This window comes from Mustelus asterias, chromosome 11 (genome assembly GCF_964213995.1).
Source record: "Mustelus asterias chromosome 11, sMusAst1.hap1.1, whole genome shotgun sequence".
NCBI classification, from domain to species: Eukaryota; Metazoa; Chordata; class Chondrichthyes; order Carcharhiniformes; family Triakidae; genus Mustelus; species Mustelus asterias.
The window spans coordinates 99385569-99413107 of NC_135811.1; the positions used below are offsets into that span (position 1 = coordinate 99385569).

At 42.6% G+C, this 27539-nt stretch overlaps 1 protein-coding gene across 2 annotated transcripts in view; it reads left to right on the forward strand.

Moving 5' to 3' along the window:
* raraa (retinoic acid receptor, alpha a) overlaps positions 1-27539 on the forward strand; it is a 590811-nt gene that overhangs the window by 63076 nt on the left and 500196 nt on the right. For both annotated transcript variants that reach the window (XM_078224102.1, XM_078224111.1), the window contains exon 2: positions 10823-10923. The gene's annotated coding sequence lies outside the window, so the exon portion shown is untranslated. The remainder of the gene's footprint in view (positions 1-10822; positions 10924-27539) is intronic.

Consider the following 27539-nt stretch of genomic DNA (forward strand, 5'->3'; position numbering starts at 1 on the left):
TTTGGAGCAACTAGAGAGGTTGTGGCTGATTAAATAGAAAGAAGCAAATACCAACCTGTTGCATCAATTAATAGAAAAGAACCAAAAACTGTGAATATTCTTGCTCACCTGATTTATTTATAGGGTTGTGCTGAAAGATGAGACTAAGGATGGCAATGCGCTGTGCAATGTTAGTGCGCTCCCCCTTCTGAGTTGGGAGTTTGTGGATTAAAATCCCACTCTGAGCAGATAATCTACATTGATACCCCAGTTACAATACTGAGGGAGCACTGTACTGTCAGCAGTGTCACTGTTCAGATCCAACATTAAGTCAAGGCTCTTTTCATGTGGATGCATGGTATCATTTTGAAAGGCAGCAGTGTGTCCCCAACGACTGGCTAACATTCATTCCTCAACTTTCTGATGCTTGCTGTGCTGTTGCATTTTCCACATTACAACAGTATCATTAACTGTAAGGCTTTGAGATGTCCTGAGTTGTGAAACACGCCATGTTATTGCAAGTCTTTTTTAAAATCACATTCTTTTTCAAAGAGTCTCCTGTAAAGATGGCTCTTTTAAATCGTTATGTATAGAATAATTCCTGCTAACCCAACAGCATAAAAATGGACATACAGAGGAATGTTAAATTTCACGAGTATGAGTGGGAATTTGACAAGTAATTTTAAAAATTATCCTCTTGCATTTATGTAGCATCTTTAATGTGCAACGTGTCCAAAGAGAGTTTACTTAGTGACAAGAGGAACAGGAACACCAATTTAGATTATGAAAGACCAGCCTTTCTGAGGTGAGTTGAGTGACACAAATACACATGTTCTATAATTCATTCTCAGGTTGTGGGCGTTGCTGACAGGTTTGGCATTTATTCCCCATTCTTCATTGTACTGAGAACGTACTGGTGAGCCGCCTTCTGGTTTTGATATGGCTGAGTGGCCTGCTAAAGCCTTGCAGGGAGGCCCATATAATTAGCTGAATGTGAAACTCTTTCCAAACCCAAGTTAAAATAATACCGAAAATCTCAGCAGGCCTGGCAGCATCTGTGGAGCAAGAAACATGAGTTAAATTTTTGACTCAAAACGTTAAGTCTGCTTTTAACTTTACAAGGTGTAGAAACAAAATAACATTTGTCCATCAGATCTACTCCTACTGTCTACCAATGTGGACTGTCTTCCATTTAATTAAACCCTTTGACAAGCAGCAACAGCCATGGGTAAAATTGCTGTGAGAAGTTCACTGCTTTGAAATTTCTCCAGTGCCCAGAGGCAATTGAGTCAAAACTCCAGGATATCAATCTAAGATTGCAATCAATATTATTCTGTTCTCTTCTACAGATGACATTATCTTGGCCTCAAAAGAACCGAAATCTGGTGTGTTGAAATTACATGGTGTGATAATAGTAATCAAACATATAAAGCATTCATCTGAAATCCCATTGTCTGCTATTTTATCAGAGGAATTAACCTAATGCGTTTGAAATTGTTGAAATAACAAAGGGAGTTCAGAAGAATGCATTAAGCACTTGCAGACTATTGACCTGCCGTGTGCTATCCTTAGACATATTAGACATATTGTATCCTTCCTCTCTTAACCATCCAGCTCCATTTTAAAGGAAATAATTGACGTAGCATCAGCTGTTTTTTTTAATGGATATCTCCAACTCTGCAGGGGAGAAAATTCTTCTAATCTGGTGTCTTGCTTGAGGCTTGTGAAGGTTGTAATCATGCTCTCTATTTTGTGATCGCAGCTTTAAGTAGTCTACTTACATCTGCATTAGACATGATTTGCAACAATTTAATGACTCCTCCAGAGCAATTACATAATAATTGGAAACAGGTTGGGGTATTTGTAAAGAAAAACTATAAAATAGACATTTAAGAAAATGATCTAATTTTCTCGATCCACATGTAAAAGAAAACTTTACCTGGAGCTTTTGAATTTGCCCTTGGTTATTTTCAGATTTCTTCCCTCATTTGTTCCAGCTATTGTTTCCTCATGATCCACATTTTCTCATAAAAATAATTCATACATTTAATAGAGCTTTTAATAACATTAAAATTTCTGAATGCCTCACTCAGTCAGTTACTTAGAAAGTGCAATGGTTGTTGTTGAGGGATGGGTAGGTAGCAAATTGGAAACCTGACCCCAGGCATCTTCCAATGCTGCTATTCCACCAGGGAATTGGGTGAATGTTTCTCATGATGTGGTGGGTATACTCACTCTCGCACTGCTGGCTGTGGTTGGGACTGTTAGAAATATTGGCACTGAAAAACATTCTTCTTTAGTTTAGGCGGCATGGTGGCACAGTGGTCAGCACTGCAGCCTCACAGCGCCAGGGACCCAGGTTCAATTCCGGCCTCGGGTGACTGTGGAGTTTGCACTTTCTCCCTGGGTCTGCGTGGGTTTCCTCCCACAGTCCAAAGATGTGCAGGTTAAGTGGATTGACCATGCTAAATTGCTCCTTAGTGTTGGGGAAATTAGCAGGGTAAATACATGTGGGGTTATGGGGAGAGGGCCTGGATGGGATTGTTGACAATCCATGTTAGATGGTCAAATTGCCGCCTCCTACATTGTAGGGATTCTATGATTTCACAAGATATTTTACGCATGAATTTTGTATGCATTGTTGGCATTGTGCATGTTGGATTCATAATTTTCCATGAATCTCCGCCATTAGCTCAGCTATATAGCTCTCTGGCTATTACAGTGGCGATCCTTAAAACAGGAGGAGAGGAGTTTGCATAGCTCCAACTAAAATAAGGTTTTATAATCCACCCCAGACCTGTGAAAAACATGGGGTAAGCTTACCAATTGCAGATCAGAAATTAAATCCTTTCTTTTCAAAATCAATTTCACACTTCAGAGTAAAATGTGGTTATAAAATTGAAAGCCGAATTTACATTGTGTTTCAACGTCGGAACTATTTATTTTTAAAACTTCAATTACCACTGTGTTAAACGCCTTCAACCTTTCATTAAACCAGCTGTTAGTACATATGGCTATATTATGATGACCGTTTATATACTTGGAGGGTGGGGTGGTGCAAGCTTTCCTGGATACAAATGGACACAACCTAGCAAAAATACCGAGAAAACTGAAGTGCCACCCTCTACCTTTACAGTAAAGGTAACTCCGTCTACACTTCCCACTGCCTTAGAAAAGCAGCCAGCATAATCAAGGACACCACGCACCCCGGACATTCTCTCTTCCACCTTCTTCTGTTGGGAATAGATACAGAAGTCTGAGGTCACATACCAATTGACTCAAGAACAGCTTCTTTCCTGCTGCTGTCAGACTTTTGAATGGACCTACCTTGCATTAAGTTGATCTTTCTCTACACCCTAGCTATGACTGTAACACTACATTTTGCACCCTCTCCCTTATTTCTCTATGAACGGTATGCTTTGTCTGTACAGCACGCAAGAAACAATACTTTTCACTGTATACTAATACATGTGACAATGATAAATCAAATCAAAAAGTGCACAAAAATGAAGCAGACAGTGACAGGTTTATTCAATTGCGTTACAAATGGAAAAATAGCAAGCAGGATTTGGAAGATGTACAAATTTTGTAAAATTCTTAGTCTAAATACTCTGGATAATGATTAAATCCAGGATTGCCCATTCATAAGGGGTTTGTCTGATCTTCATTAAGTCAAGGTTCCAGTTGCTCAGTTTAACCATAATTAAAGGAAAAGGCGCATGCCTTTCAATTCTTCTTATACCTAGTTCAATCCACAAAGAATTACTTTTTTTTGGAGTGCAGAGAGTTGTTATGTAGACAAACAGTTTGGCAAGTCACCAATCAAACTGCCTAAATATTTTCATCTGAAGATTTGATGCAGATGTCCTTCGTATTTTTTGGGGATTAGGGATGACCAGGAATAGTGGACGCGTATAACAAATGGTTTCTCTGCAGTCCCTGTCATTAGTGTCATGAATCTTAGAGAGAACTCTGAAGCTCAATCATGAATCACAATCTAGCTGTATGTACCTTTTTATTTAAAAAAAAATTAAACCCCTGATTATGGCCAGAATTGCAGTGTTTTTTAAGCATAATATCTGAGCAAATCCTACAGTTAGCATGCCATTTAATTAAGCAAGAAATTCATGTTTTTAATCTTTTGAAGATCCTTCTTTTTCCATGTAGGCTGTTAGCCTGTTCCAAAAGGCAGTATCAGGATTTGTGCGCGAGGGACCAACTATCCAATTTGCTTTTCTTTGAAAGGAAATGCTGGCATCTCTGTTGTACTACTTATGCACCCTAATTCCTTGCAAAATTGAAGTTTACTAAATTGACATTTTTAATCTTGCTCACTGAATCTGGTGGTGATGTATAATTGCCATTGTGAATTCTATCAGAGGATCACAAAGCAATTAAGAGCTGAAGGAGGCAGTTCGATTGAAGTCATGATCACGGAAAGCTTTTAAAAGTCACCCCATTTCAGCGTTTAATTGGATCTCGCATAAGTCTGGGGTTTTCGTCTCCATTCCTATCCAATTGTCCATTCCGCCAAAGTTAGAATCATAGAATCCTACAGTGCAGAGGCCATTCGGCCCATTGTGTTTGCACCGACCACAATCCCACCCAGGCCCTATACCCATAACCCCATGCATTGACCCTGGCTAGTCCCCACTGACGGGCAATTTAGCATGGCCAATCAACCTAACCTGCACAAATTTGGACTGTTCCTAAATAATATATAATTTATGATTTACATTTTGTAACTTTGAGTGACGGTGCATTCTTTACAGAAGAAATGTGAGGAAGCAATGTGGATCTATGTTACAGAAGTTGTATATCCTACATGTAGCCCATTCCATTTCATGGACGAGCTCAGTTGAAGTGACAGATGTCATAGACTCACCTGCCACTCCAGGTGATCTGATGAGATGTGGGGGTTAGGTTGTATGAAAACTCTTCTCTTCAAGTGAAATGGTAAAAAGTGCAATTCCATTTTATAGATATATATTCCAGACAAATTATTGGGAGAGGAGTGGAGTTTTGTTTCCATGAGAGGGTGCAAATGTCGAGTAAGTCAGTTAATGTAAATATTTGTAGGGATAATTGGAATTGATCTGCATGGAAATAACCTTTGGAAAGGTAAAATTTCAATGTGGGATTAACTCTGCAGTATAGTGTAACATCAGCTGCAAAAACAGAAATGCTGGAAATATGTAGAAACTTCCTCAGTGTCTGTTACGAGAAAAGATTGCTTTATGGGGCGGTCTAATTCACAGCCAAGCATCTTGAATGATTTTACTAAAGAAATTGGCAGAATGTACCTGGCCCATTTTCTTAGCACATAAAAAGCGAATAAGTCATTAGGCTAATACTTGTATTCTAACCGTCCGATCTTGTTTGATTTGATTTGATTTATTATTGTCACATGTATTAACATACAGTGAAAAGTATTGTTTTTTGCGCGCTATACAGACAAAACATACCGTTCATAGAGAAGGAAATGAGAGAGCGCAGAACGTAGTGTTACAGTCATAGCTAGGGTGTAGAGAAAGATCAACTTAATGCAAGGCAAGTCCATTCAAAAGTCTGACAGCAGCAGGGAAGAAGCTGTTCTTGAGTCGGTTAGTACGTGACCTCAGACTTTTGTACCTTTTTACCAAAGGGAGAAGATGGAAGAGAGAATGTCAGGGGTGCGTGTGGTCCTTAATTATGCTGGTTGCTTTGCTGAGGCAGCGGGATGTGTAGACAAAGTCAATGGATGGGAGGCTTTTAAACAACTTGTAACAACTGCAAATTTTAACTGCAACTTTTAACAACTGCAAATGCTTTTGCCTCTTTTACTTTGCTAGGTTGTCCTGTGGCTTCCGGGGAATGTGGGAGTGGTGTGTGGTGGGGGGGTAAATAAACCTTCTGGAAATAGAAATAAAATAGAGTACAGAATTGTGTGTTTATCATCATTAAGATCGTGTTTGTGGCTGCTGGAATGCAGTCATGGCTGTAGATAGAAGCAGTTACTGCAGCTTAATTGATGCTTCATTTGCAGGTGTTGTCAGGTTATTTTTTTGGCTGGTGATGGCCGAATTGAATGGATAAAAACTTAAACTTATTAAACAACATCATAATATATCTTTAATTTTCAAATGTATTACAATCCCTTTTAAAGTAAGGTTTCTCCATGAAAGGCATGGCCAAATCCAGGCCTTTTGTTATGGACTAGTCTGAGAAGAGTTTTCTTATGAAGCATTCTGAATAGGAATTACAGGAAACGCCCAATAAAAGACTGAGTACTGTATTTTTAAACCTATCCTGTCTAGGCTTAATACTTTCCACTAATGTATGGATACAGGACAGAAATCTTTAGCAGTGTAAGATAGCACAATATTTTAAGATGGTTTGAAGTTCCTCTGTATTAAAACAATTATTTACCTGTGATTGCAAAAGGAAAAGAATAACAAACAAAAGCAAATTGTGGACCAATTTTTATTTTTGTCGGGGAGACTGCTTTATCACCTGTGTGCAATGAATACAGGTAAATTAGACAGCAAAGAACATTTGGCCCTTGGGGAACAAGACTGATTTTTCTAACCATTTGAACTAAAAATGAACGGAGGAAAGAATTGAAAGGGAAAGACTCTTAGTACTGTAGAGGATCAGAAGGACCTTGGGGTCCGGGTCCATAGGACTCTGAAATCGGCCCCGCAGGTGGAAGAGGTGGTTAAGAAGGCGTATGGTGTGTTGACCTTTATCAATCGAGGGATTGAGTTTAGGAGTCCGGGGTTAATGATGCAGCTATATAAGACCCTCGTCAGAACCCACTTGGAGTATTGTGCTCAGTTCTGGTCGCCTCACTACAGGAAGGATGTGGAAAAGATTGAAAGGGTGCAGAGGAGATTTACAAGGATGTTGCCTGGATTGAGCGGCATGCCTTATGAGGATAGGCTGAGGGAGCTCGGTCTTTTCTCCTTGGAGAGACGAAGGATGAGAGGAGACCTAATAGAGGTGTATAAGATGTTGAGAAGCATAGATCGGGTGGACTCTCGGAGGCTTTTTCCCAGGGTGGAAATGTCTGCTACGGGAGGACACAGGTTTAAGGTGCTGGGGCGTAGGTACAGGGGAGATGTTAGGGGTAAGTTTTTCACACAGAGAGTGGTGGGCGAGTGGAATCGGCTGCCGTCAGTGGTGGTGGAGGCGAACTCAATAGGGTCTTTTAAGAGACTCCTCAATGAGTACATGGAGCGTAACAGGATGGAGGGTTATAGGTAGGTCTAGAAGGTAGGGATGTGTTCGGCACAACTTGTGGGCCGAAGGGCCTGTTTGTGCTGTAGTTTTTCTATGTTTTCTATGTTTCTATGAAATAGCTCTGTTATGGTTGTGCGCATCCCCTGCTCGACCTCCTTATATTTGTTGCTCCCTGCAATCCAGTAACTCCCAACTACAGGACCAGGAAAATCTGTCTTTTATCTATTTTTCCAGTTCAGTAAAAGGAGACACTCGAGTGCAGACTTTACAGTAGATAATTTGGGTTACTGTGTTTCCAGAATGTATGTTGAAATGCATTTCAGATTTATTGAACCTTTGCGTATTATTTAGGATGGTTAAAATGTTTTCTGCGAAGTACTGTGGTTGATGGGTGCAGTTTTTGTAATCATAGAATCCCTACAGTGCAGCCTATCAAGTCTGCACTGACCCTCTGAAGAGCGTCCCACCCAGGCATACATCCCTGCCCCATTCCTGCAAGATGTGGGGATGCCGGCGTTGGACTGGGGTAAACACAGTAAGAAGTCTAACAACACCAGGTTAAAGTCCAACAGGTTTATTTGGTAGCAAAAGCCTTTTGCTACCAAATAAACCTGTTGGACTTTAACCTGGTGTTGTTAAACTTCTTACTGTGTCCATCCTTGCAACTCAGGACGTCAACCGTAGCTAGTCCACCTAACCTACACACTAGGGACAATTTAGCAAGGCCAATCCACTTAACCCGCACATCTTTGGACTGTGGGAGAAAACAAGAGCACCCGGAGGAAACCCATGCAGACACAGGGAGAACGTGCAAATTCCATACACCCAAGGCCAGAATGAGCCTGGGTTCCTGGTGCTGTGAGGCAGTAGTGCTAACCACTTTGCCGCCATGCCGCCTCAGTGTAATGTATCCACTGAAGATTACAGATTTGGTGCTGGTAGTATTGGGAGAAATTTGAGGTGACACGCATCCCTTAAACATATTCCGTGACAACTACATGCATTAGCTTTATTGCTACTTTTCCTATACTGCATTGCTGCCAAAACACCAAATATGTGTGGTCATCGCGCTGAGGATTTTGTTTTAAAATTTACTTCTAATGTGAATTCTATTCAGAAGTGAGTGCTGAACTGTAAATTTATTCTGCTGAAAACTTAGATTTACTTTTTGATAATTTACTCAGTCCCCAGGACGACCACAGTGAAAGCTACAAAAACATGCATGTATTTTCATAAATTGACGGGGGACTAGTTTAAATTATTAGCTCATGACTCACTGACAGTGTAAAATTTGTATGAATATACATTTTCAAATCTGAAATTGGGAAGGAGCTGAAGTGGAACTATTTTCCCTGTTACTAGAGATTTGTGGTAAGTCATCACAACTAAAATGTGTTTATATGCATCTCGTGGTTTATAATGTCAGTGAGTCAGAGTTGGTAATGTAAACTAGCTCCATGACAAGCTATGATAATGGTATCTCCCTCTAACTTAACTGTTTCACTTCAAGACTTGGGGAGGTAATGAAGTGCCCACCACATTAATAATAAATGAGACTCGGAGTTCTGCTGAACGATAGCTTGCAGGACTGCCTTCTGTAGAACTGAGCAGTACAGCTCGGAAAATGCCCAGGTTCAAATCCTGGGGAATTTACCTGATTTTGACCAGAATGAAGACAGGTGTTCTACCATAAGGAGGTGGATGGGCAGGGTGGGGAAATATTCATCCAGGGTTCCCACTTCTGATCACTGCCCAGTGATCCCTGCTGCAAAGAATGCCATCGAGGAAGGGTTTGGGTGAGCTGTGACACCTCCTGAAAATATTTGTTAGAATCCTATAGTGTAGAAGGAGGCCATTCGGCCCATCAAGTCTGCACCGACCACAATCCCACCCAGGCCCTATCCCTTAAACCCCATGCATTTACCCTAGCTAGTCCCCCTGACACTAAGGGGCAATTTAGCATGGCCAATCCACCGAACCCGCGCATCTTTGGACTGTGGGAGGAAACCGGAGCAACCGGAGGAAACCCACGCCGACATGGGACGAATGTGCAAACTCCACACAAACAGTGACCCAAGCCGGGAATCGAACCTGGGTCCCTGGCGCTGTGAGGCAGCAGTGCTAACCACTGTGCCACCATGTTGATTTCCTTCAAAATGCTTTTGGCTACAAAGTACATCAATCAGTTTTATAGTTTCAACGATGTTGGTTAGATTGTATTTTAATTAATTTCTTTGACAAACTGTATATTATTTCACCCCTTATTGAAGTCAGTTTAGCTGTTGTCTGTAGTACTTTGCAGCTTTATTTCTAAAACTGCACGGTTTATAAGCAGGATAGTATACTGTACGTGCAGACTGACATGTGTTCAGTGTGCAGAACTGGATTGTGTGAGAGCTCTGAACTCCGTTGCAGTTACGTTCAAGGGTTATTGAACTCCATGGTGAATCAGTGCTGGCAGGCTTTAAACTGGCAGAAGCTATGTATTTTTTGGCCTGCAAGTGGATTTCACAATGTCTAGGAGAAACACACTGTTCTTCTGTTGGATTTGTAGGGAACATAAACAATAAAGCAAACGGACAGAAAGGGGCCCAGGCTTTTTAAAATACACTCAGCAATTGATTGTGTCTACATATTTCACTTTTCATTTTGACTTGTTTTCATTAAGCATGAAAGTGGAGCACCCATGTTGTAATCATGTATCATTTCATGTTACACATGTCGCATTTGTGTTGGTGGGACACAAAGGGATAATGAGATTGATCTGCTTGACGGACAGTTGCTTTCCTGTTTGGAACTAGACGTTTTAATTACCGGGGAAATATTACAAACACACTAACTTAAAAAAAAATCATCAGGGGCATTTTATTTGAATGTGAAAATGCTTTGATTTTTAAGAAAAATCTGTATGTATATATTAATTTGGATCTCTACTCTTTTCCCCCCCATAATCTTCAATGAAATCGCCTACATGGTGATCTTCAACATAATGGGTTATTAGCTTGCTTCAAGAAACGTTGCTGCTGTAAACACTATATTTATAGTGTCCGCACTTTGCTAGGAAATTGGGCGCCGTATTTCTTAATTTCCTAGCAAAGTTTCTATTTTGAAAGATTGACGCTCAATCTGTCTTTTCTTTTTAGACACTTTCTGAGACTTGCTCTGTGTTGTCAACATTTTCTGTTTTTGTTTTAGGATTATTGAGATTAGTGTTGCATTGTTAATGTAGGTATTTCCCCGTGAGACCATCCACCTATATAATGTTCTCCGCTGCGTTCCTCCCTTAGGCCCTTTGCTGCTGACCTTGTTGCTTCCTTTGTCACCTCTCGTCCTCCACCCTCTGGCATCTTCAGTACATCCAAAAAGCCTGCTGCCCACATCTGACCCTGCTCATCACCTTTGTCCTTGCTTCCGATGGTTTTCAGTTCCCCGATGCCTCCAACTTTCTTTCCTTTAAATTGCCATCCCATAGCTGTGTCTCCTCCTCTGGCTCGGTGACTGTTTTTGCATCTTTTTTCCAATGTTGAAGAAAATGTTAGTAGCATTTTCACCAGAAATGAATAATGTTGACCTTAAGGTGTCTGCTTTGGTTCAGTTTCTCCTTCTTCTTCTTTCTTTGCAGCATTTGAAACTTTGCAAGAATTGGTACCAAGCTGCTGACATCTGCTTTGACTTTGTCTCCCCTTTGATTGCAAAATATAATTTGAGAGCACACACACTCAGGTAAGCAAGTAGCAATGAACTGCCATGTTTATTAAAGGGGCTGTTTCTCAGACTGCAATCGATAGGAAATTTATGGACTGACAAGAACTTCCACTCTTATGCTGTTAGTCTCACTATGTAAACCTTTGACAAAGTTACACCTTGTTGAATGATTGTAACAGAGTTTTTAATGATGCACTGTACTAAGTTCATAATTACTGTCACTGAAAAACAAGTATTGGTGGAATGTCAAATTTCTCTAGGATAAAAAAGATCCATACAATTTTAAAATCATATTTTAAGTTTAAAATTTCAGTTTCTCCCTTTCTGTCATGTGTATGCCCTAATAATTTATTTCACTCTCTGCAAAATTTAAAATGTTAAAAATGAAGGGATTCATAGTTTGTTTTACATCTTCGTTTGCTGTCTGAGAATACTTCAATGTGTTTGGCTGCTTACCCTGTTCGATTGTCAATATCTTTTCAGTTACACTAACAACCTTGACAATGTCATTTACATTGTAAAAGGAAACATGTGCAGGGTGTTTCAACACATAAGGGAACTTTTTTGAAAATCCTAACTGTTTTCTCTGCCTGTAACATACAGACGAGGGAAAAAAAGGCTTATCGGCCAGTTATCTCAGGTGGTTAGAGTGGAAATGACAATGCCAAGGCTGAGAATTTGATCCATGTACTGGGCCAGTTTGGCTTTTCAGAGTTTGTATCACAGTTTCGTGCTAAACTGTTTTAGTGTGGGGGTATAGCTCAATGGTAGAACATTTGATTGCAGATCAAGAGGTCACTGATTTGCAAATAACTGGAAATTGTGCACATTTTAGTGCAGGCTGTGGCTTAATGGTACAGCTTCTGTCTCTAGACCAGAAGGTTATTGGTTCAAGTCTTACCCCAACAGAGATTTGAGTACAGCATTTAATTGGGTGAGTAATTGTTGTAGTGGCAATGTCATTGGACTATAGCAATCTTGAGGCCCAAGCTAATGCTCTGGTGACTGGGGTTCAAATCCCACCTTGGTAGTTGGTGGAATTTCAGTTTCCCATGAAGGGAAAATTTGTCAGATATGTGGAGAATCCTTTGAGTTGGCACCAGATTCAAACTTGTATTGAGCATGTTAAAATGAATGCCAGAAATCCCTAGATCTTTGTGGGCAGCTTTTATAGAATCTTGCAGTGAAAAATGAGGCCATTCGGCCCATCGAACCTGTGCCGGCTCTTCAAAAGAGCATCTTACCCACCCCGCTCTACCCTCATAACCCTGCGCATTTACCATGGCTAATCCACCTAACCTACACATCTTTTGGACACCAAGGGGCAATTTAGCACGGCCCATCTACCTAACCTGCAAATCTTTGGATTGTGGGAGGAAACTGAAGTACCCGGAGGAAACCCACGCAGACATGGGAAAATGTGCAAACTCCACACAGACAGTCACCCAAGCCCAAAACAAACCCGGATCCCTGGTGCTGTGAGGCAGCAGTGTTATCTACTGTATCACCATGCTGCCCTCTTTGAGGCAGTGGCTAACGCAGTCACTTTGCCACTGACCATTGAATCCAGGCCACAGAAGAGAGTCTGAAGATTCCTTTACTTGCTGTGAGTTTGTTGCCTGCACGTTAGACGCTAAACATCAGCATTTGTTCCAGTTTCTCTACATTGGCCTTGATTCTTTTTGGGATCTAACCCTCATTACCTCTTAGTCACACAAAAGGAAGTATCATTAAGCTCAGTAAACCTGTTCCATCCAGTCGGAGGTAAAACTTTGCACACCGTTCGCTTGCAGCATTACCTCCAAAGAGAAGCCAAATGAAGATGGGAGGAGGAAATTGAACTGTAGTCAATGCAGAAGAGCTTTCAGGAAATTCCCAAGGCAAGTAACGCACCAGGAGATTATGATTGTGTTTATAACACAATTAACTAGAAACTCATAAAACCTGCTGATAAGTTAGGTTACATATTCCTGGATTGTAGTCTGCCGATATCTGTCCATTTCAAGTAACCTATCTGATCATGTTTGTGTCCCAACCTTTCTCATTATTTAAAAAATATCAAGCGTATTACCTTTAAGCCAGCAATTCTACAAAATAAATAACTTTAACTCTTAAAGCCTGACCTTATAACTGAGGTTTGTAAGACTTACTATCATCAAGGCATCCTTTCCCTACACACACTCCAGGAATTTGATATTCTTTGGCATATACAAGAATGAAAATGGAATGTAATACTCCAAATGAGGATGATATAGAAATATAATGCTACTCGTTTGTCCTTAAAGTACAACTTCATACTCAATTTGCTGTGTTTAACAGCCACACATTGTTTTTACATCCTTAATCCGGATCTCGTGTTCCTTTACCTTTTAAAAGATGATGCTGCTCAGTCTGGACATGTTGGGTGGCATTGCACCTCTCTGCATGAAATGATATTTTTACCTAATGTGTCTAAATCAGCCTATAACCTATTGATTTAGGCACAGTAAGAAGTCTCATAACACCAGGTTAAAGTCCAACAGGTTTATTTGGTAGCGCGAGCTTTCGGAGCGCTTCCCCTTCATCAGATGAGTCACCTGATGAAGGGGCAGTCCTCCGAAAGCTTGCGCTACCAAATAAACCCGTTGGACTTTAACTTGGTGTTGCGAGACTTCTTACTGTGCCTAACCCAGTCCAACGCCGGCATCTCCACATCATGGCTATTGATTTAGGTGGCACTGCTGTCTCTCAGTGCCAGGGACCCGGGTGTAATTCCCGGCTTGGGTCACTGTGCGGAGTCTGCACATTCTCCCCGTATCTTCATGGGTTTCCTCCGGGCACTCCGGCTTCCTCCCATAGTGCGAAAGACGTGCTGGTTAGGTGCATTGGCCATGCTAAATTTTCCCTCAGTGTACGTGAACAGGCGCCGGCGTGTGGTGACAGGGGGATTTTCACAGTAACTTCATTGCAGTGTTAATGTAAGCCTACTTGTGACACTAATAAATAAACTTTAACTTTAATTTAGTTGGAGCTACAAACTCACATTTTTGCAACCTGTGACTTTAGAAATAGTTAGATTTATGACTTTCTGTAGATCCCTCTTAATACACATAATCCAAGTTTTTGAAACAAGCATATTTTATCTAAAGCTTCAGAGTGCCAGGTGCAAGTTTGTGGTACATGAAAAAGTAATTTTATCCTTTTTGCAGTGATTAGCTTTTCCATACTGTGTGATGGTAGCACACAAATCTTAGTGAATGTATAAGATAGTCTGCAGACTGTCTGCCCTTTTCCCAAATAGAATAGTTTGTAACAAGAAAAATAAGAGTTATGCATTTTGGGGCATGCACAGTTGCTTTTGTATGGATGCATTTTGATATTGAAATGCACACTGTTCTCCACAGTGCCACCTCAAGTTTAAATGAAAAGATTTGAGATTTCTACTGATTCTTGACCCTATTTACATAAAGTAGTGTTACTTCTTTGATCAGCTAAACCCAATTAATGGATGTAAAGTGGGTTTAAGTGATCAGGACAATGGCCTGAAATGCATTGTTTTCATCCATTTAACAGTTGAGGTTTGTACTAGTGCAAGAACTGTCTTACTTTTGCGGTTACTTATATTGTAATAGCCCCTACTGAGGTTTGTGTGGCAGCCACACAATCTCCCAATTTATTTACTTTACTTTATTACTGGTATCTCCCATGCCGTCATCTATCAGCCTATATAAAGGGGAATTTCAGAGTCCTAGAGTGTGCAGTTTAAGAAAGTGTAATGTAAAGAGATCTGTATAAAATTTTGGGGTGATTCTGAACCTTTTTTTTGGTGAGAGTGGGGGGTGGGATGCTGGTTTCCCTACTGTTTAAACTTAGCTGGTAAAGAGATTTTGTTCCAAGTGTTTTTTAGCATGTGCATAACAATGGAAAGTGAATGTTGTAGTGAGAAGCCTCCGTTACTTTTTTGGAGGAAAAAGAGGTGCAACATGAGATGCTAGATTATACCAAAGTAGATCTCTCACCGACTTGTTTTTTCCTACCAGCATTTACATGAACTGCTGCATCTAAAACTAGATACATACGCCACATGTTAGATGGTGGATGGCAGAGCTATACCATCTGATGCTCAGACAGCTGCAGCTAACTTGCATTGTAGGATTTGCAATGCCTGTTGCTGCAATAGTCAGCAGGATCCTCAAATTCTCTTGTTCTGTCTTCTTCCAGGCAGGTTCCAATTACGCTGCAAGGGCGAGTGCAATGGAATGGAAAATAGGGTCATCTTTTTCATTCATTCTTCCACTTCAATATCCCTCATCTCCATTTTTCCAGATATCAAGAAAGGGTTTAGATGTTTCATTCTTTCGTACTGAGACGTTTCGGAGCGCTGCTGCTTCACCACCCTGCTCCACTCACCTGATGAAGGAGCAGTGCTCCGAAAGCTTGTGATACCAAATAAATCTGTTGGACTTCTTACTGTGATAGATATGTTGGTGATTGCAGGATCAATACTTGACCCAGTCTGGCAGCTAATGCAATCCTGCAGGAGTTGACCTGCCCATTTTCTCTTGCTTTGCACAGAGTTCTTATCAATTGATATTTGAGAAACTTCCTGGTTGCAGAGCCAATGTTTAGGATTCCAAAGTGCATTTCATATGCTGGAGTAATTTCCTGTTTGAGACGGGGCGTTCTGAAGGATGATGCTGGAAAATACTAGGATGTTGGCTCATAGATTATGTTAGCAGGGTCCAACATAACCAGTCTCTGAGATAGATCATTTAAATTCTACACCAACAGGGATGAAGTGGAAATGGTTGAGAGGTTCAAGTTTCTAGGTGTCCAGATCACCAACAAAAACTGTCTTGTGTCCCCCCCCCCCCCCCCCCCCCCCCCAGGTCAACGCTATAGTTAAGAAAGCCCACCAACGCCTCTGCTTTCTAGAGGCTAAGGAAATTCTGCATGTCCGCTATGGCTCTCATTAATTTTACAGATGCACCACAGAGTGCAATCGCAGCTTGGTATGCCTCCTGTTCTGACTAAACAGAAACTACAAAGGGTCATGAATGTAACCCAGTCCATCAGGCAAACTAGCCTCCCATCCATTGACTCTGTCTACACTCTCCGCTGCTTCGGAAAAGCAGCCAGCATAATTAAGGACCCCACTCACCCCGGACATACTTTCTTCCACCTTTTTCCGTTAGGGAAAAAGATACAAAAGCCTGAGGTCACGTACCAACCGACTCAAGAACAGCTTCTTCCCTGCTGCCATCAGACTTTTGAATGGACCTACCTTGCATTAAGTTGATCTTTCTCTATATCCTAGCTATGACTGTAACATTACATTCTGCAGCCTCTCCTTTCCTTCTCCCCTATGTACTCTATAAATGGGGTATGCTTTATCTGTATAAGGTGGAAGAAACAATGCTTTTCAATGTATCCCAAAACATGTGACAATAATAAATCAAATTAACAAAACTTGTCATCGTATGCTAGGGAGGACTTTGCAGGGTCAATCGGGCTGTGATGGCTGAAGTCCAATCCTGCTGCTGCAATGCCTGTCAGTCAGAATGTTTTCCCATCGTTTTTTGAATTTTGCATTACTAAGTGGTACACCCATTTCCCCAAAGGACAGTGACACAGTTAGTTTATGTCACAGCTTTCAAGATGATGGGGTTTGAGTACATGATCTTTAGGTTCCGAATTCGGCATTATAACCATTGAGCTACCATTGAGCGGTACTGGGGCCTCAACTATTTACCATTTATATAGACGATCTGGAGGAGGGGACTGAGTGTAGGGTAACAAAGTTTGCAGACGACACAAAGATAAGTGGAAAAGTGAATCGTGTGGAGGGTGTAGAAGGTCTGCAGAGAGATTTGGACAGGCTGAGTGAGTGGGCGAGGATCTGGCAGATGGAGTATAACGTTGACAAATGCGAGGTTATTCACTTTGGAAGAAATAATAGCAAATTGGATTATTATCTAAATGGAAAGAAATTACAACATGCTGCTGTGCAGAGGGACAAGGGGGTCCTTGTGCATGAGACGCAAAAACCCAGTCTGCAGGTGCAACAGGTGATCAAGAAGGCAAATGGGATGTTGACCTATATCGCAAGGGGGATAGAATATAAAAGCAGAGATGTCTTGCTGCATCTGTACAGGGCATTGGTGAGGCCGCAGCTGGAATACTGTGTGCAGTATTGGTCCCCTTATTTGCGGAAGGATATATTGGTCTTGGAGGGAGTGAAGAGAAGGTTCACCAGGTTGATACCAGAGATGAGGGGTGTTGATTATGAGGAGAGACTGAGCAGATTGGGTTTGTATTCGTTGGAATTTAGAAGGCTGAGGGGGGATCTTATAGAGACCTATAAGATAATGAAGGGGCTGGATAGGGTAGAGGTGGAGAGATTCTTTCCACTTAGAAAGGGAACTAGAGGGCACAGCCTCAAAATAAAGGGGGGTCAGTTTAGGACAGAGTTGAGGAGGAACTTCTTCTCTGAGGGTGGTGAATCTCTGGAATTCTCTGCCCACTGAAGTGGTGGAGGCTACCTCGTTGAATATGTTTAAATCACGGATAGATGGATTCCTGATCGGTGAGGGAATTAGGGGTTATAGGGATCAGGCGGGTAAGTGGAACTGATCCACTTCAGATCAGCCATGATCTTATTGAATGGCGGGGCAGGCTCGAGGGGCTAGAAGGCCTACTCCTGCTCCTATTTCTTACCTGCAGCCATGAGAACACACAAGGAACTTGTAACTTTTGTCTTGCCTTTGGCATTGGGGACTAGTTTCTAATCTCTTCCTTTGTTTAAGAATTGATTCTGTGACCAAGCTTGTTCAACCTTTCCATGTTAATCCGTTTGATTTAACATTAGCGTGGGGGCAGTGGCCACGACTGAAGTAAAAGGGGACAACAAAAAAAATGGCAAATCTCAATTTCTTATAGCCAATAAAGATTCATGCCGCAAATTATTAGTTTTGACTGTAAACCAGTAATCAAAAAGTATTTTGTTCAAAATAAAATATTGACTTTATGAAAAAAAAGGACTGAAAGCTATTTGTTAGGGTAGAAGCTAAAGGCTAAATTTTGTCATTAGAACTTCCACACTTGTTATTTTGTGAATTCAAGTTCTTAATGCAGACTTTTGACATGTTCTGAAAATAGTGTACAATGCAGCTTTTCAACTTTACTATGCAGTAGACATATGGTGGGTGGAGTGATCAAAACAACCAACATCGCCAGCAAAAGATCTGACGCATTTCCAGTGATCTCTGTAAATGATGTTCGTCCTAGCTGTTTCCAGCTGTGTGTGATGATAACATTAGCAAACTAATAGCTGTTTTTTCCATAACATGTCAAACAGACACGTTTTGCGTTTTACCTTTTTTCTATTTTTCCACCATTGCAGTGGTTAGTCTTGTTAATGAATGTAAAATAAATTGTACAGAACCTAATCGTTGGGAAATTTGATTGTCATCTGTTGAATGCAACACGACCGAGGGCAGCCGTCAGATAATTGATCATCTGGAGAAAGTCCTTAATTGCAGTTGTATGTGTTCTTCATTTCTGTAGAATAAGTAGGCTCCTACCTGAGCCAGAATTGATTCTGACCCAGTTATAGACTTGATTTTTTACTGTTCCTTTTTTGGCTTTATTGTGTACAAGTCTTAATTGAAGTATGAAATGCCATAGCATTGGCGAGCAACTCATGCGTGTATCTGATTTTAATAGTGGAATTGATGGCAGCAACAGTTGGGTCTTAATTTCAGAATGATTCATTCTTGTAAAGAAAAGGATACTAAAGGAATACAGGAATAAATTTTTAACGCTCTTTCTTTTTACAGGATGGTTCAAATTCTTTGGTCAATTTTAATATGACTGATTAAAATATGTTGTGGTTGATTACTTGTACCATATTAAGAAGTCTCACAACACCAAGTTAAAGCCCAATAGGTTTATTTGGTATCACTAGCTTTCGGAACGCTGCTCCTTCATCAGGTTGACTCACCTGATGAAGGAGCAGCGCTCCGAAAGCTCGTAATACCAAATAAACCCGTTGGACTGTACCACATTGCCATGCATAAAGCCTTTTTTTTGTAAATAACCAAAGATTTATACATTCCTGTTGAGGGAGAAAATTAACCTGAGAATAAAAGTTGCAAGTCCGAAATAAAATAATATTTACTTTATAAAAAATGTACGTTATTGCTAGTAAATAAAGCATGTTTCTGATTTGAAGCTGAGTGCAAGTTGTTCTTTTAAAACTGAATGAAAAACAAGCTGCCCCCTCCCTCCCCTCCCTAGCGGCTCCTTTGGCAGGTTTGTAGCAGTGTACTGAGTCACCAGTTGTCAATGTTTTTGACCAAACAATTAGACTAAATTAACTGAGGGACAAATTAAAAGGGGCAACTCCCAAAAGAAGGGACCGTCCGAAACAAAGCAGAAAGGAAACTTAAAACATCAAATTAAAATGTGATTAAAGGGGTCGATAATACACCTTAGCCCCTATGGTGCCCAATGAGCACGGAAGGCCTCGACGCTGCCCTCTCCAGGGACACCTGGCCATGAATGTAGCCGCTGTAGAGGGGCAGACAGTCGGGCTGGATGGCCCCCCCTTGGTCGCTCTGGAGCCCCTCCGCTACAACATTCTGTGAGTGAGCCATGCTCTGGAGCCTCTCTAAAACTGGGCTAAATTGTTGAGGCCCACAGCTACGGCCTGCTGTGTCTCCAGAATCCCAGCGAGAGCCCCAGCCATGGCGCAAAGTGTTTCCAACATGCCCCTGACACCCGTGACCACAGCCCAATGTGCGTCCAGGATGCTGATGAAACCCTCAGCATGGCCCGTTACGTCTCCAGGATGGCTTGGACCCTGTCACCCATAAGGCCAGATCCCTGTGCCAGAGTTTTCACTGTAGACACTACCCTTACAGTGTTGGCTTGGTTAACACGCTGTGCCGGCACTACCTCCTGCGACGGCACTCTGACTCCCCTATCAGCCTTGCAGTCGCAGCATGGTTGCTGACAGCCCATCCACAACTCCCCAGGGTTTGCTGATGCATCTTCACCAGCTCCGGGATGAACTAAACCTGAGGCCCAGCATCTGGCTTGGGGCCAGCTGCATCCTTGACTCCGACAGGCTTCCGCGTGCCTGAGCCCTTGGATGTGCCCGCCTCTACCTGACATGCGACAGTGGCTGTGATGTGCTCACCAGTAAGTGACCTAGAATCTTCAGCACTAACATGACCCACCGCGGTGACATTCTCTGTGTTGGTGGGTTGTGTGGTTGATGCCTGTGCTGAATCACTGGTACTGTCCGCGGGGGATTCTTCAGGGCCTCCCTCCGAGGTGTCGTCCGAGGTGTCATGGGAGTTGAAGCAGCAAGGGGCCTTGACACCAGAAGGGCCTGGTTCATCAGGATCCAGCACTAAGAAAAACACACACACATTTGGGGAAGGGAGGGAAAACAGCCCGCGCAACATGGTACGAACTTCAAAGAAGACTTAGGAACAGGGTTCAGTTGCTGCTCACTTGCATACCGGGCGTTTGGGGACAAAGGGGGATTGAAAGCATGATGTAAGGAAAGGCATTGGGTGCTACGTGTGTCAGGGTTGGGGAACTTGTGTTGGCCACTTGGGGTGTGCTAACTGATGGTGCGGGTGGGGGGGGGGTGCATGGTGGTTGGTGGCTGCCCTTGAGGTGTATGGGGATGGTTTTACATTGTAAGCACAGCACATGTACAGGTTTCAGAATGGGATGCACACTCACCCTTGCAGCCCGAAGAAAGTCGTTCTTTTTCTTGTGGTACTGTTCTCCGGACCGAGGGGGTCAGAGTCCTGGCATTCACAGTAGATGCCACTGCCTCCCATAAGGCGCTTGCTGTGTGACCCCTTGGGTGACAGCCCCGAGTGGGGTACAGCAGCCTCTCCTCCACTGCGTCCAGCAAGTGGGCCTTCTCACTCAGAAAATCTGGGAGCACTTTTCTGGGGGGGCCACCTTCCTGGCGTGACTGCCTGTGTGTCCATAATTTCCGCTTATATACAGCTCTGCCTTGTTAAGGGAGTCCAGGTGCTGCCAGTTTGGGACTGTCATGAGCCTGTTAGTTAAATTTCATTGTGAATAATGTACAGGCAACCTGGTTTCAATAGAGAATGAGACGTCCAAAGGTGCTGATTGGGTGAACTCAACAAGGTATTGTGTCCAGGTGGGGAGTGGGTGCAATGCTCAAGGCTCTCGCTCAACGAGGGGGAATGCTCGCAGGCAGGGAGTGTGAAAGAGTACAGCGCTGTGGGTGTGAAGGGGGCAGGGGGAGGAGAATGGGGATGGGGAGGCCAGCGATGTCTGGGTCAGTGGGGGCTGGGAAGCCAGCAATGTCTGGGTCAGTGGGGGATGGGGAGGCCAGCGATGTCTGGGTCAGTGGGGGATGGGGAGGCCAGCGATGTCTGGGTCAGTGGGGGATGGGGAGGCCAGCGATGTCTGGGTCAATGGGAGGTGGGGAGGCCAGCGATGTCTGGGTCAATGGGAGGTGGAGAGGCCAGCGATGTCTGGGTCAGTGGGGGCTGGGAAGCCAGCAATGTCTGGGTCAATGGGGGATGGGGAGGCCAGCGATGTCTGGGTCAGTGGGGGATGGGGAGGCCAGCGATGTCTGGGTCAGTGGGAGGTGGGGAGGCCAGCGATGTCTGGGTCAGTGGGGGCTGGGAAGCCAGCAATGTCTGGGTCAATGGGGGATGGGGAGGCCAGCGATGTCTGGGTCAGTGGGGGATGGGGAGGCCAGCAAGCCAGTGATTTCCTTGTGGGGGGAACGGGGATGAGAGGCCAGTAATGTCCATGGGGGGGTGAGAGGCTAACAATCAGGCCAGCACTGTCCATGGCGGGGTGGGTATTGAGGCCAGCGATGTCTATGCTGGGAGGACTTGTTTAGCGATCTCCCAGAGATCGGTGCATGCGCGGGGACCTGCTCAGTATGCGGATTTCGGGTACTTCAGCGGGAATCCCACCGGATTTTTCATGTGATTCGCGCTCGTGCTCACTGCAGCATAGTGTGTGGGAGATTCATTTCAAAAACCCCGCTGAAAAACACAGCATGATTTACTCCAGTTTTCACACAAGTTCGACACTTAGAATCTTTTTGGGAGAATCGCCCCCACAATGAAGGAATAAATGTAAAAGGAAAATTAAATAAATTCAGCACTCGGAGGGCTAGAATGAATGAATGAATTTGTAAATTTCCTATGTTTCAGCATCCCATAATTAATGCTCTCTGCAGAAAGTAATTAAACATCGGCTCAACTAGAAATTCCCTTATGGATAAAAACATTGTCCAATGTAACAAATCGTGTGGATTAGACTTCCCAGGTTTGATTTTAAAGTTTATTTATTAGTGTCACAAGTCATACATTAACACTGCAATGAAGTTACTCTGAAAATCCCCTCGCCACCACACTCCGGCACCTGTTCGGGTACACAGAGGGAGGATTTAACACAGCCAATGCACCTAACCAGCACGTCTCGCGACTGTGGGAGGAAACTGGAGCACCCGGAGGAAACCCATACAGACTCTGCACAGACATTGACCCAAGAACCCGGGTTCTTGGCGCTGTGAGACAGCAGTGCTGACCACTGTGCCACCGTGCCGTACTTTTGGTGACATTGCTGATCTTAGTAGGAGCATAGTAGATCGTGGAGGGATGTGGGCATTGCTCATGAGGCAGAAACTTATTGCCCATCTCTATTCTTTACTTTGCTCAGTTGCTACTGACTCTTCAGAGAGGGTTTGATGTTCTGGGATTACAGCTGTCAAAGCAAAGCACTGACAAAAGTGCATCTGTATGTGTTTTGTCTTGATGGGTGTCAGGAAAGTGTATTAATGTACTGAATCCAGTATTTGATAGGCAATAAATTAGATGAGAACAACTCTTCAACTGAATTTTCAAGTGTTAATGGATCATTGTTTCTACTGTACCAGGATTGTGCTGCATTCGGCAAAGAAGAATAATAAGGCTTTTGAAAGACTTAACAAATCCATTTGTCAAGTTCCACAACCCTGTTATTCTTTACTGTGCATTACAATCTTTTGTCTGTTATTATTGGAAATTAAAGTTTTAACTGCCTGGTATTCTGGCCTTTCCCATTTCCATAAATGTCAATAACACCACCAAGTTTCACTCCCAAATCACCCACCATCCTGACTTGGAACAGTATCGCTATTCCTTCACTGTTGCTGGGTCAAAATCCTGGAGCAACTTCTAAAGGCACTGTGGGTGTACCTACACCAAATGGATTGCAGAGCTTCAAGAAGGCAACTCAATGCCATCTTCTTGAGGGCAACTCGGGCTGGGCAATAAATGCTGTCCTAGCCAGCAACATCTACTTTCCATGAATGAATAAATAATGTTTTCAGCTGGGCTGACCAGTTTAAAGGCATTCCATTCCACCTGGTACTTAGAATCATAGAGATTTAAAGGATGACAGGAGACCATTTGACCCATTGCTTTGATCTGTTTGATTTGATATATTATTGTCATATGTATTAGTATACAGTGAAAAGTATTGTTTCTTGCGCGCTATACAGACAAAGCATACTGCGCATAGAGAAGGAAAGGAGAGAGTGCAGAATGTAGTGTTACAGTCATAGTCAGGGTGTAGAGAAAGATCAACTTAATGAGAGGTAGGTCCATTCAAAAGTCTGGGAGCACGGAAGAAGCTGTTCTTCAGTCAATTGGTACGTGTCCTCAGACTTTTGTATCTTTTTCCCGAAGGAGGAGGGTGGAAGTGAGCATGTTCGGGGTGCGTGGGGTCCTTAATTGTGCTGGCTGCTTTTCCGAGGCAGCGGGAAGTGTAGACAGTGTTAATGAATGGGAGGCTGGTTTGAGTGATGGACTAGGCTTCATTCATGACCCTTTGTAGTTGCTTGTGGTCTTGGGCAGAGCAGGAGCCATACCAAGCTGTGATACAACCAGAAAGAATGCTTTCTATAGTGCATCTTTAAAAGCTGGAGACAGTAATAGTGGACATGCCAAATTTCCTTCGTCTTCTGAGGAAGTAGAGGCGTTGGTCGGCATGGGGGGGACCAGGGCAGGTTGTTGGTGACCTGGAGGCCTAAAAACTTGAAGCTGTCGACCATTTCTACCATGTCCCCATTGATGTAGACAGAGGCATGTCCTCTACTACGCTTCCTGAAGTCGATGACTATCTCCTTCGTTTTGTTGACATTGAGGGAGAGATTATAGTCGTTGCACCAGTTCACCAGATTCTCCACCTCTTTTCTGTACTCCATCTTGTCATTTGTGAGAGCAATTTAAAACTAATCCCACTATCCTACCTTCTGTCTGAAATCCTGCATTTTCTGTGTTTCAGATATTTACCCACATTTTCCAAATGAGATGCAATGTTCTTTGCTTCAGCTGCCCCTTGCATCACCAGCATTCGATGCTTTAGTACCAATCTGCATAAAATATAGTTTTTAAAATCATTCTCCATTTAATGGAAATTTTAAATTGGTGAACTTTGTCATTAACTTTCAAAAGAGAAGTCAGTAATCTTTGCCTTTTTATCCTCTTTAGAATTTTAGAGTTTTAAAAATGTCGGTTAAATCTCCTCTTGTTCAGTGCAAATAATCCCAGTATCTCGAGAGTCGTCTCATCCTTGGTTTAATCCTGGTGAATCTCTGCTGTACATTCACATATGCCTTTATACATATTCTGTATGTGGAAGTGCCAGCATGTACAGAGGAATTGTAGTGGGAATGAGGTAAGTGAAAATGTGATGGATAATCTTGATACAAGAGGAACCTGTGTTCCGTTGTATTATTCAGGATCATTCAATGAATTTCTCTTGCTGTCGCAATCTTGAACAATGATTTTCTCAAGTAAAATTCCTACATTAAGCAGAAGCAACATTTTTTTTTTTAAAAAAGCTTTTTATTCTTTTGTTGAACTCTCATTCACACTCTCCACCTCTCTAATCATTGCATAACCCTAACCCCAGCAGTTGCTTCTAGTTTATTAGTCTGTGAATTGAGGCTGGGAGGCAGTTACGGCTCGAAGAACAAAAAAAATGTACAGCACAGGAACAGGCACTAGACCCCTGCAATCATGATCTTCTAAGTAAACTTAAAAAAAAACCTTCTGCCCTTACTCGGTCCGTATCCCTCTATTCCCTTCCTATTCATGTGCCCATCCAGATGCCTCTTAAATGTTACTAATGTGCCTGCTTCCACCACCTCCTCTGGCAGCACCACTCAGGCAGAAAAACTGCCCCCGCACATCTCCTCTAAACTTTCCCCCTCTCACCTGTGCCCCCTTATAATTGACACTTCCACTCTGGGGAAAAAGCCTCTGATTATCCAACCTGTCTATGCCTCTCATAATTTTGTAGACCTCTATTAGGTCTCCCCTCAGCCTCCGCCTTTCCAGTGAAAACAGCCAATAGTTTATTCAACCTCTCCTCATAGCCAGTGCCCTCAAGACTAGGCAACATCCTGGTGAACCTTTGCTGCACTTTCACCAAAGCTTCCATGTCACTGAGGTATTCTGGTGGGACACTAGGGCTGCCAACTGTGGTGGTACGTTTTTCTAAGGTTTCATCGCATGACCTCTTCAACCATCCTGCCTGCCCAATAAGTCTTCAAAACCCACATCCAGTATTGTTGTGGCTAATAGACAAAAGTGTTCAAAGAAAGAGTTGCTCTTGGGTTTTTAACAGCTGTGTCCAGGAAATTAGTCCTGGAAGGATAGCGATGAGACGATGAAGGGTTACTGGCGGCTGAGGATTCTTGTGGCAATCATTGATCTAATATATTGATGGTCAAACTGTATAGGAGTGGTTTGCATATACCAATGCTTTTGCTATGCAGATGTTTAATGTGATGGTTGCAATTCTCAGGGTGGAGAAAAATCTGTGGTTTGGGGCCTGCCAACAATATCAGTTTTGATCATGTTAGACCAGTGAAATAAATTGAGTGGTCACAGTGCGTCACTTTCTGCCATTTTATCTGACTCACTAAGGGTCTCAATTAGCAGAATGCCATTGCTGTGATCAAGGCCAGTTAGTCTAAACAGGCGTGTGTCATAAATCAAGGCAAAGAATCTTGACTGTTTCGATACCTTTTAGAAATGTTTCACTTCACATTACTCATACTAAAGAAAGCTGATGTATGCCACTAGTCATAATTCATGTTGATAAAATAAAAATGTTAAAATGAAAGCTCGGCCAGTAAAGTGATGGCAAATTTGAAAAAGAAAAATGACAGGAGTCATGCTGAGCTAATTTTCTGTCCCTGAGTGGCCAGTGGATTATTTATCTTGTGTTTGAGCAGTTGGACCCAAAATCCTTTGCACCCAATTGCCAGCTTTCAGCAGCCAATATAGTGATGATGTCCAGATAGTGTTACTGTTTTCACTTCTTAGTCAGAATATTTGCTGGAATCGAGTTTTGAGTGAGTGCTTTGGGTTTCGCTTTGCCTGGTTGACCATATTTCTTGCCATATTTAGCTTTAGATCACCTAACAGTTTTGTAATTGCTTTTGAACTTCTGCTAATGGCGGAGATTTCAGGAATGTTATATTCCACTTTTCACTTTGTCTCTGCCATGTGCCCACTGGCCGATGTTTTTTTTTAACTTGTCCAGATCACTGTTAACAAGGTGGTAACATCCTTAAAACTGAGTCAGTAGACTCGCTGGCCAATTATCACTGTGGCACCATTATTAAAGGGCCCTATCTCTGGGCATCTGAAGTGCTTGTCTGTTTCAGGCGGATGGTCCTTGAATATGTGAATAGAGGTTCTATGCCATGCATGTGTTCAGGAAACAGTTGAGTCATAATGTTTTTTTGTAGTGCTGGGAGAAGGCTCCCGAATCTGGTAATCTACATTTGGAATGACTGCTGGGGGTGGCAGCTCGCCCCCTGTATTAAGTGAGACATGGGTCTCAAAATAATTCCAGTCTCTTCATTCCCGTCGTAAGCAGGCAGCTACTGTACTTTATTGGTCAACTACTCGATTGTTAAAATCTAACTCCTCCCGCCTTCATTCACATACTTGCCAGGATTTTCTTATTTATCTACAGTGCCTGATTCTCAGAGACCAGTCGAGTGGGTTTTGCAACAGTGCTGTTTAATAGAATGCTTAAATTCCCTGGGCATTAATCCATTTAAAATAAACCAATTAACAGCAGTTCCAAATGATTCTGACTAGAATTTGGCACAAGTGCTTAAATTTAGTTTGATTTGATTTATTATTGTCGCATGTATTAGTATACAGTGAAAAGTATTGTTTCTTGCGCACAGTACAGAGAAAGCATATCGTTCATAGAGAAGGAAAGGAGAGAGTGCAGAATGTAGTGTTACATCATAGCTAAGCATACATACCAATTGGTAACAATTAGAAGACAGACCCTTGGAACATCAACACACTATACAATGATGTGACTGAATTTCAAGCTAATATATTGCGTGGAAAGTGCTTTGGGATGTTTTTGATGGGCATGTTCATAGAATCCCCACAGTGCTGAAGGAGGCCATTCGCCCATCGAACCTGCAACAACTGCAATTCCACCCAGACCGCATCCCTGCAACCCCACGTATTCCCCCCGCTAGTCCACCTGACACTACGGGGCAATTTACCATGGCCAATCAACCTAACCCACACATCTTTCGATATGTTAAG